Source organism: Schistocerca cancellata, chromosome 1 (assembly GCF_023864275.1).
Source record: "Schistocerca cancellata isolate TAMUIC-IGC-003103 chromosome 1, iqSchCanc2.1, whole genome shotgun sequence".
Taxonomy (NCBI): domain Eukaryota; kingdom Metazoa; phylum Arthropoda; class Insecta; order Orthoptera; family Acrididae; genus Schistocerca; species Schistocerca cancellata.
In genome coordinates this window covers 335,257,367-335,267,623 of record NC_064626.1, presented here as the reverse complement: position 1 = coordinate 335,267,623, position 10,257 = coordinate 335,257,367, and the positions used below count along the sequence as shown (strand labels likewise).

The window sequence follows — 10,257 nt, the reverse complement described above, 5'->3', positions numbered from 1 at the left end:
TTTTTTTTTTTTTTTTTTTTTTTTTTTTTTTTTTTTTTTTTTTTTTTGAGGTAGTCGTATATTGGTCCGTCACGAAGAAAGTGGTGTCATCTGTGAAATGGGCCAATTGGACATTTACGGACCGTAGGCACGTCGTCGACTAAAAGGTCGGACAGTTGAAACGCGGTAGGCACTTTGTGTACCAGTTTCGTTAATGATTACCGTGTCTTTATCATTCTGAGTCTGGCAACATGGAAATTCGGTATGGAAAATGTTACTCATACTATAAAACAAGACGACTGGCAGTAGGGTGAGCTGTGCAAGTTGCGTGTCTCTCCTTATTAACTCGGTAACGATTCTTAATTCATTTTTAATTTCTTTGGTGCATGTGAATGTGTGAAGGTCTGCAGACAGAGCAACATGAGACGTTTCGGCACAGCAGGCTGGTGGCCAGTTCATGGTACCACATCTTGGTTTGTGTAAGATACTGGGAAGTGAGGTGGGGCCCGAACCTAGAGGGAGTGGCAAGCATTGTCCTTCGATAACGAAAGCTGATGGCTGAGGTCCGGCCAACAGCGATACGGTGTCGCGTGCAGGATTCGGGGGTAACTTTTCCATGTTTTTTGACTTCTGGTAGAAAGCGGGGGCCACAGGATACAAACACTGGCCCAGCAGCAGTCCTCGAACCAAGTTACGAGGCGAAGGACATTGGTGAGGGAGCGTGCGGTTGGCGTAATGTTGTGTGACGTCAGATCACAACGTTTAAATGAATAGTTTTTGGTAGTGGGGTAGAGTTTCATATTGTCATTGGAGGCTGAAAAAGCCAACTTGCTTTTGGTGAGAAATTTTGCGACTGCCGACTGGCACCGATTTGGCGGCAAGGAATACGCAGGGCACGTCTGCACCGCCCAGCTCGGTGCATTCAAGTCTTACTGATGGTGAGCATAATTCGCAACACCAGCAGAGTACTTAAATCGATTTCACACTTATGGAACTTAGCCTGTCTCATCTCTTTTGCACTGCTAATGAATGTGGTTTTGTGGATTTTTATTCAGCCACTTCCTGTCACTGCTCAGATCAAGCATTATGAGATTTAATAATTTCCTATTATAATTGAAAACTGGGAGAGAGTAAAATTTTAGGAGGTCAAGGAGTAATAACTGATAGTGATACTACTTTCCATTTAATCTGTATATAAATTTAAACTGCGCTAAGTATCACAGGTTTTGATTTTTCATTGATGTGTTCATCTCACATACGTGCTTATGAAAAAATGTGAGTAATGAGTTCAATCATTGTTTCTGTTCGACCTCTTCACATATACTGAAGCGCCAAAGAAACTGGTATGGGCATACGTGTTCAAATACAGAGATAGGTAAACAGGCAGAATATGACGTTGCAGCCGGCAACGCCTGTATAAGACAACAAGTGTCAGGTGCAGTGGTTCAATCCGTTATTGCTGCTACAATGGCGGGTTATAAGGAGTTAAGTGGGTTTGAACATGGTGTTACAGTCCGCGCACGGGCGATGGGATGCAGCATCTCCAGGGAGCGATGAAGTGGGGATTTTCCCGCACTACGATTTCACAACTATATCATGAATATCAGGATTCCGGTAAATCATCAAATCTCCGACATTGCTGCGGTCGGAAGAAGATAATGCAAGAACGGGCCAACGACGACTGAAGAGAATCATTCAACGTGACAGAGGTGCACCCCTTCCGCAAATTGCAGCAGATTTCAATGCTGGGCCATCAGAAAGAGTCAGCGTGCGAATCATTCAACCAAACATAATCGATTTGGTACTTCGGAGCCGAAGGCCCACTCGTGTACCCTTGATGAAAGCGCGTCATAATGCTTTACGCCTCGCCTGGCAACGTCAACACCGACACTGGACTGTTGATGACTGGGAACATGGTGACTGGTCGGACGCGTCTTGTTTCAAATTATGTCGATCGGATGGACGTGTACGGGTGTGGAGACGACCTCGTGAAACCATGGACCCTGAATGTCAGCAGGGGACTGTTCAAGCTGGTCGAGGCTCTGTACTGGTGTTGGGCGTTTGCATTTGGAGTGATATACGTCTAGATACGACACTGACAGGTGACACGCACGTAAGCGTCCTGTCTGATCGCCTGCATCCATTCATGTCCATTGTGCATTCCTACAGATTAGGGTAATTCCAGCAGGACGATGTGACACCCGACGCGTCCAGAATTGCTACAGAATGGCTCCAGGAACACTTTCCTGAGTTTAACTACTTCCGCTGGCCACCAAACTCCTCAGACATAGAGATTATTGAGCATAGCTGGGATGACTTGCAGCGTGCTGTTCAGAAAAGACTTCCATCTCCTCGTACTGTTACGGATTTAAGGAAAGCCCTGCAGGATTCATGGTGTCAGTTCGCTCTAGCACTACTTCAGACATTTCGAATAAAATTAATACCTCCAGCTGCTAATGGGCGTTGATATATATATCAACGGGGACAAGTGAAAATGTGTGCCCCGACCGGGACTCGAACCCGGGATCTCATGCTTACGTGGCAGACGCTCTATCCATCTGAGCCATCGAGTGCACAGAGCATAGCGCGACTGCAGGGACTATATCGCTCACGCCTCCCGCGAGACCCAAATTCTCACCTTGTATGTCCACACACTAAATTCGTAGTGTCCCATTCCAACACACTCATTACTCGTGGAAGACATGCTTTCCGAGTCCCGTAAGCGTTCGGGGAATACGTGTGCATCCGCGTAGAAGAAGAAGGTCATCGCCGGTGTTGCCAGAACTATATACTTATATGGATATGGTGTCTTTCTTTCGGATAGGTCCGAAAGAACAGACACCGTGTCCATATCAGTACACTTCAAACGTTTGTCGTGTTTGACGCTTCTGCGTTTTTGCTCGGGCTCTACATGATATTAGCCACGTGTACTAGATTCTTTGGCTCTTCGATGTACATTAAGTTGTAGGCTTCTAATCTAATTGGTATCTCAATCCTATCGGATCAAATTGGTGATAGTGGATCCACAACGATTATAATGAGATAGGTATCCAATGGTTGGAAATATATATTTATTGTCTTAGGGACATAAACAGTACATACTGCACAATACAGCTTACCTCATAGTAATCGCTCAAAGTGACGACCGCTAGTCTCACTGGATTTGTTGCAACGGAAAAGGAAGTCCTGCCGCAAGTCTCTCAAAGATCCCTTGTGTCCGTTGTACCAGGAGACAGAAAGCTTGAACCCTAACAAGCAGATTTTCATCCGTTTCTATGGAGATTTCATACACTAACGTCTTGACATTACCCGAGAGGAAGAACTCCAGAGGTGTGAGATCCGTACTGGCCTTGGGAGAGGACATCCCCTACCAATCCGGCGATGAGGGTACGTGTTGTCCAAGTGCTCGTGGGCATTAAAATCGAAGTAGTGGGCTGGTACACTGTCGTGTTGAAACCATATCCTTTCACGAAATAAGGGTACAGTCTCCAAGAACTGTGGTAGCATAATCGGAGAAGCACCTGGTAATGTGGATCAGCCAGTAAGGTCCTATCAGGTTATCTTGAACGATGTTGTGTATGCTGTGTATGTCTATAACAATAAATATGCATTTCCAACCACTGGTTCCCTGTCGGAGTATAATCAGATGTGAACCCACTATCACGTGTGTCAGTGATACCCAAAATATTTGTTACACTCTGTATATACTTGAAGATTTTAGCAATCAGCTCTAATACACCACCAACATTATTAGTCAGTGTCAAATAATTATTTTGAAAATCCCCACTTTAGGAGCTGTGCCTAGGTACAATTTTCGCATTATCTATTTAAAGTTGGGCACCAGTATCTGGAGGTTAGTTCTTAAAGAGGGGGGCCTGCCCACAATTAGTTCTGGAGGGCTAACGATCATTCGTCACCATTGGGTTTTGCAGAAAATTGGCGTACCAGTGCCAGGATCGGCTTTAGGTTTCTCTGGAAAGCAGTCAGTTACACAAATTTCAGAGTTCGCGCAGTTAGGAGATGCTATATACAAGACTGATTATCCACTCTCAGGAAGGCACGTCGCGAGTTACAACGGAATAGTCTTAAACCTGACAGTATAATGGAGCCGCGTGAGAATATGAATTCTCGATAGGCAAGAGATGGATATATTACGTCGGGACCGTGTAACCATATGTAATCCAGAGGAGAGATAATAGTCGGACCTAGCTGCAACTGACATAGACTCGCTACATTCCAGACCAGCCTCGCCAGATAGAAGTAGTGAGGCAAAACTAATCAATTCAATTTAATAGACTTTCTAAAAGAAATGAGAGGGCAGATACGGCAGCTGAGTTGCGTAAGCACAGAAATGAGTAAAACAGAATGAACAAATTAGGAAAGGAAATAAACTGATAAGTGGAGAAGTGCACACAGAAAATTAAATATGGCAGAGAAGAGTAGCCAATAAATGAAAGATATCGCGGAAAAGATCAGACAAGACAAGAAGGCTCTGGAAGAGACATAAGGAAGGAACTAAAGTACTGAGCAAAGTGGCAGAGGTATCTCAGGAAAACGCTTTGAAGTGGTGCGGTAGTATATAATGAAAAGCACATTTCACTGTTACACAGAGATTCGTTCTAAGAATTTGTTTAAAATAGAACTAAGGGAATGCGGAATTAAACCTCATGAAACTTACCTAACCCATTGTTAGTAATATCTGTACTACACCCACATACACTGAGCGTCAAAGAAACTGGTATTCAAACACAGAGGTAAGTAAGTCGGCAACGCCTATATAAGATAAGTGTATAACCCAGTTGCTAGATCGGTTACTGCTGTTACAATGGAAGGTCTTCAAGATTTCAGCTAGAACGTGCGATGGGACACAGCATCACCAAGGTAGCGATGAAGTGGCATTGTCCCGTGCGACGATTTCACAACTGTGCCGTGAATATCAGGAATCCGGTAAAATATCAAATCTCCACTCGTGTACTCTTGATGACTGCGTGACACAAAGGTTTACGCCCCACCTGGGTCCGGCAACACCGACATTGGATTGTTGATGACTGGATACATGTTGCCTCGTCGGACGAGTCTCGTTTCAAATTGTATCGAGCGGATGAACGGGTACGGATGTAGAGGCAACCTCATGAATCCATGAATCCTGAATGTCAGCAGGGGACTGTCAAACTGATGGAGCCTCTGTAATGGTGTAGGGCGTTTGCAGTTGAAGTGATATACATCTAGATTCGACTCTGACAGGTGACACGTACGTAAGCATCCTGTCTGGTCACCTGTATCCATTCATGTCCATTGCGCTTTCCGACAGACTTGGGCAATTCCAGCAGGAGAATGCGACGCGTGACACATCCAGAATTTCTATGGAGTGGCTCCAGAGCTTAAAGACTTCCGCTGGCCACCAAACTCCCCAGACATGAACACTATTTAACAAATCTGGGATGACTTTCATCGTGCTGTTGAGAAGAGATATCCACCCCTCGTACTCTTACGTATTTACGGGCAGCCATGCAGGATTCATAGTATCAGTCCCATCCAGAGCTAGTTCAGACATTACTCGAGTCCATGTCACGTCGTTTGCGACGCTTCTGCGTGCTCATCGGGTCCCTACATGATATTAGGCAAATGTAGCAGTTTCTTCGGCCCTCCAGTGTATAAAGACAAGTCCTTTAAAGTTGTTAACAGAAATCTCGAAAAGAAGATGAGCAATTTAACTCAAATTGTTACAGGATACTCTACTAAACGTTCGGACGGACATAGGCTACACATTTTTAATATACAGGGCGTAAATTTTAAGTTGACAAACCAGAATAACTGGAAAAATAAGCTTCACACGAAAAAATGTGTAGAATCCAAAGTTGATTATTTTCGAGGGAGACTTCTGCTGGTTTAGCCCAGTGGGTTGGGGGGGGGGGAGAAATCTTCAAGATTTGAATGGGAACCCCCAGTTTTTATTGCAGAACCAGATTTTACATAAAAAACTACGTACATTTTGTTTTAAACATTTGTTTTGATTCTTGGTAGTTGGCGCTGTAATTCAAGAAAATCCGTGTTCTCAGTTTTGCATGGAAATGGTTACGGATGAAAAAAAAAATACTTATTTACTTCGTAAATTTTGATTCGCTAAAACTAAAACTCTCCTTATAGGATGGGTTTGAGAGAGAGGAATTAGAGTTTTACAAATGTTGACCCAAGTTTTTTTTTTGTTTATCTGTTACCATTTTCCACCCAAAAATGTTGTTGTTGTTGTTGTTGTTGTTGTTGTTGTTGTGGTCTTCAGTTCTGAGAATGGTTTGATGCAGCTATCCATGCTACTCTATCCTGTGCAAGCTTCTTCATCTCCCAGTACCTACTGCAGCCTACATCCTTCTGAATCTGCTTAGTGTATTCATCTCTTGGTCTCCCTCTTCGATTTTTACTCTCCACGTTGCCCTCCAATACTAAATTGGTGATCCCTCGATGTCTCAGAACATGTCCTACCAACCGATCCCTTCTTCTAGTCAAGTTGTGCCACAAGCTCCACTTCTCCCCAATTCTATTCAATACCTCCTCATTAGTTACGTAATCTACCCATATAATCTTCAGCATTCTTCTGTAGTACCACATTTCGAAAGCTTCTATTCTCTTCTTGTCTAAACTATTTATTGTTCACGTTTCGCTTCCATACATGGCTACACTCCATACAAATACTTTCAGAAACGACTTCCTGACATTTAAATCTATACTCGATGTTAACAAACTTTTCTTCTTCAGAAACGCTTTCCTTTCCATTGCCAGTTTACATTTTATATCCTCTCTACTTCGACCATCATCAGTTATTTTGCTCCCCAAATAGCAAAACTCCTTTACTACTTTAAGTGTCTCATTTCCTAATCTAATTCCCTCAGCATCACCCGACCTAATTCTATTACATTCCATTATCCTCGTTTTGCTTTTGTTGATGTTCATCTTATACCCTCCTTTCAAGACACTGTCCATTCCTTTCAACTGCTCTTCCAAGTCCTTTGCTGTCTCTGACAGAATTACAATGTCGTCGGCGAACGTCAAAGTTTTTATTTATTCTCCATGGATTTTAATACCTACTCCGAACTTTTCTTTTGTTTCCTTTACTGCTTGCTCAATATACAGATTTAATAACATCTGGGATAGGCTACAACCCTGTCTCACTCCCTTCCCAACCACTGCTATCTTTTCATACCCCTCGACTCTTATAACTGCCATCTGCTTTCTGTACAAATTGTAAATAGCCTTTCGCTCCCTGTATTTTACCCCTGCCACCTTCAGAATTTGAAAGAGAGTATTCCAATCAACATTGTCAAAAGCTTTTTCTAAGTCTACAAATGCTAGAAACTTAGGTTTGTCTTTCCTTAATGTTTCTTCTAAGATAAGTCATAGGGTCAGTATTGCCTCACGTGTTCCAACATTTCTACGGAATCCAAACTGATCTTCCCCAAGGTCGGCTCCTATCAGTTTTTCCAATCGTCTGTAAAGAATTCGCGTTAGTATTTTGCAGCTGTGACTTATTAAAACGATAGTTCGGTAATTTTCACATCTGCTTTCTTTGGGATTGGAATTATTATATTTTTCATGAAGTCTGAGGGTATTTCACCTTTCTCATACATCTTGCTCACCAGATGGTAGAGTTTTGTCAGGACTGGCTCTCCCAAGGCCGTCAGTAGTTCTAATGGAATGATGTCTACTCCGGGGGCCTTGTTTCGACTCAGGTCTTTCAGTGCTATGTCAAACTCTTAAAGCAGTATCATATCTCCTATTTCATCGTCATTTATATTATCTTCCATTTCTATAATATTGTTATCAAGAACATCGCCCTTGTATAGACCCTTTGTATACTCCTTCCACCTTTCTGCTTTCCCATCTTTGCTTAGAACTGGGTTTCATCTGATCTCTTGATATTCATGCAAGTGGTTCTCTTCTCTCCAAAGGCCTCTTTAATTTTCTGTAGGCAATATCTACCTTACTCCTAGTGATATATGCCTCTACATCCTTATATTTGTCTTCTAGCCATCCCTGCTTAGCCATTTCGCACTTCTTGTCGATCTCATTTTTTCAAGTTATTCTGGTTTGTCAACTTAAAATTTACACACTGTATGTGATATATAAGTACATATCTACCACATAAGCGTTATCAGCAAAGATCTCTTCATGGATTTCCTTAAGATTTTTACGCAATAATTTAATAAACGTTCAGACAGACAAACAATATCCATATACCTAATGGCTCAGCACTATTTTCAAAAATGTCGGAATGTACTTGGCTGATTTACTAAAAAATTTTACTAGATACTCTAATAAACGTTCAGATGGACATAGTCCACATGTTTTTCTGGTATACCATATATAAGACATATGGTATATAAACATAAAGACACAGACTCACATACAGACATCCATAGTACATCAAAATGTTCGCCTTTTGATATACTATAAGTGCCTCAGCAAAAATCTCTAAAAATACTAGTCCGATTTACTTTAAATTTTGGCACAGTGACATTTGGACAGACAAGGGCTATATATTCAGGGTGTTACAGAAAGGTACGGCCAAACTTTCAGGAAACATTCCTCACACACAAATAAAGAAAAGATGTTATGTGAACATGTGTCCGGAAACGCTTAATTTCAGAGCTCATTTTAGTTTCGTCAGTATGTATTGTACTTCCTCGATTCACCGCAAGTTGGCCCAATTGAAGGAAGGTAATGTTGACTTCGGTGCTTGTGTTGACATGCGACTCATTGCTCTACAGTACTACTAGCATCAAGCACGTCAGTACGTAGCATCAACAGGTTAGTGTTCATCACGAACGTGGTTTTGCAGTCATTGCAATCTGTACAAATTCGGAGTTGGCAGATGCCCATTTGATGTATGGATTAGCACGGGGCAATAGCCGTGGCGCGGTACGTTTGTATCGAGACAGATTTCCAGAACGAAGGTGTCCCGACAGGAAGACGTTCGAAGCAATTGATCGGCATCTTAAGGAGCACGGAACATTCCAGCCTATGCCTCGCGACTGGGGGAGACCTAGAACGACGAGGACACCTGCAATGGACGAGGCAATTCTTCGTGCATTTGACGATAACCCTAATGTCAGCGTCAGAGAAGTTGCTGCTGTACAAGGTAACGTTGACCACGTCACTGTATGGAGAGTGCTACGGGAGAACCAGTTGTCTCCGTACCATGTACAGCGTGTGCAGGCACAATCAGCAGCTGATTGGACTCCACGGGTACACTTCTGCGAATGGTTCATCCACAAAGTGTCAATCCTCATTTCAGTGCAAATGTTCTCTTTACGGATGAGGCTTCATTCCAACGTGATAAAATTGTAAATTTTCACAATCAACATGTGTAGGCTGACGAGAATCCGCACGCAATTGTGCAATCACGTCATCAACACAGATTTTCTGTGAACGTTTGGGCAGGCATTGTTGGTGATGTCTTGATTGGGCACCATGTTCTTCCACCTACGCTCAATGGAGCACGTTATCATGATTTCATACGGGATACTCTACCTGTGCTGCTAGAACATGTGCCTTTACAAGTACGACACAACATGTGGTTCATGCACGATAGAGCTCCCGCACATTTCAGTCGAAGTGTTCGTACGCTTCTCAACAACAGATTCGGTGACAGATGGATTTTTAGAGGCGGACCAATTCCATGGCCTCCACGCTCTCCTGACCTCAACCCTCTTGACTTTCATTTATAGGGGCATTTGAAAGCTCTTGTTTACGCAAACCCGGTACCAAATGTAGAGATTCTTCGTGTTCGTATTGTGGATGGCTGTGATACCATACGCCATTCTCCAGGGCTGCATCAGCGCATCAGGGATTCCATGCGACGGAGGGTGGACGCATGTATCCTCGCTAACGGAGGACATTTTGAACATTTCCTGTAACAAAGCGTTTGAAGTCACGCTGGTACGTTCTGTTGCTGTGCTTTTCCATTCCATGATTAATGTGATTTGAAGAGAAGTAATAAAATGAGCTGTAACATGAAAAGTAAGTGTTTCCGGACACATGTGCACATAACATACACTCCTGGAAATTGAAATAAGAACACCGTGAATTCATTGTCCCAGGAAGGGGAAACTTTATTGACACATTCCTGGGGTCAGATACATCACATGATCACACTGACAGAACCACAGGCACATAGACACAGGCAACAGAGCATGCACAATGTCGGCACTATTACAGTGTATATCCACCTTTCGCAGCAATGCAGGCTGCTATTCTCCCATGGAGACGATCGTAGAGATGCTG

The 10,257-nt window shown here is 43.0% G+C and overlaps 1 non-coding gene across 1 annotated transcript; it reads right to left on the bottom strand.

Moving 5' to 3' along the window:
* Window positions 1–2,478: 2,478 nt before the first annotated feature.
* Window positions 2,479–2,553, bottom strand: Trnat-cgu (transfer RNA threonine (anticodon CGU)). Its single transcript has one exon. It is a non-coding gene; the product is annotated as a tRNA-Thr (tRNA).
* Between the last annotated feature and the right edge of the window lie 7,704 nt (window positions 2,554–10,257).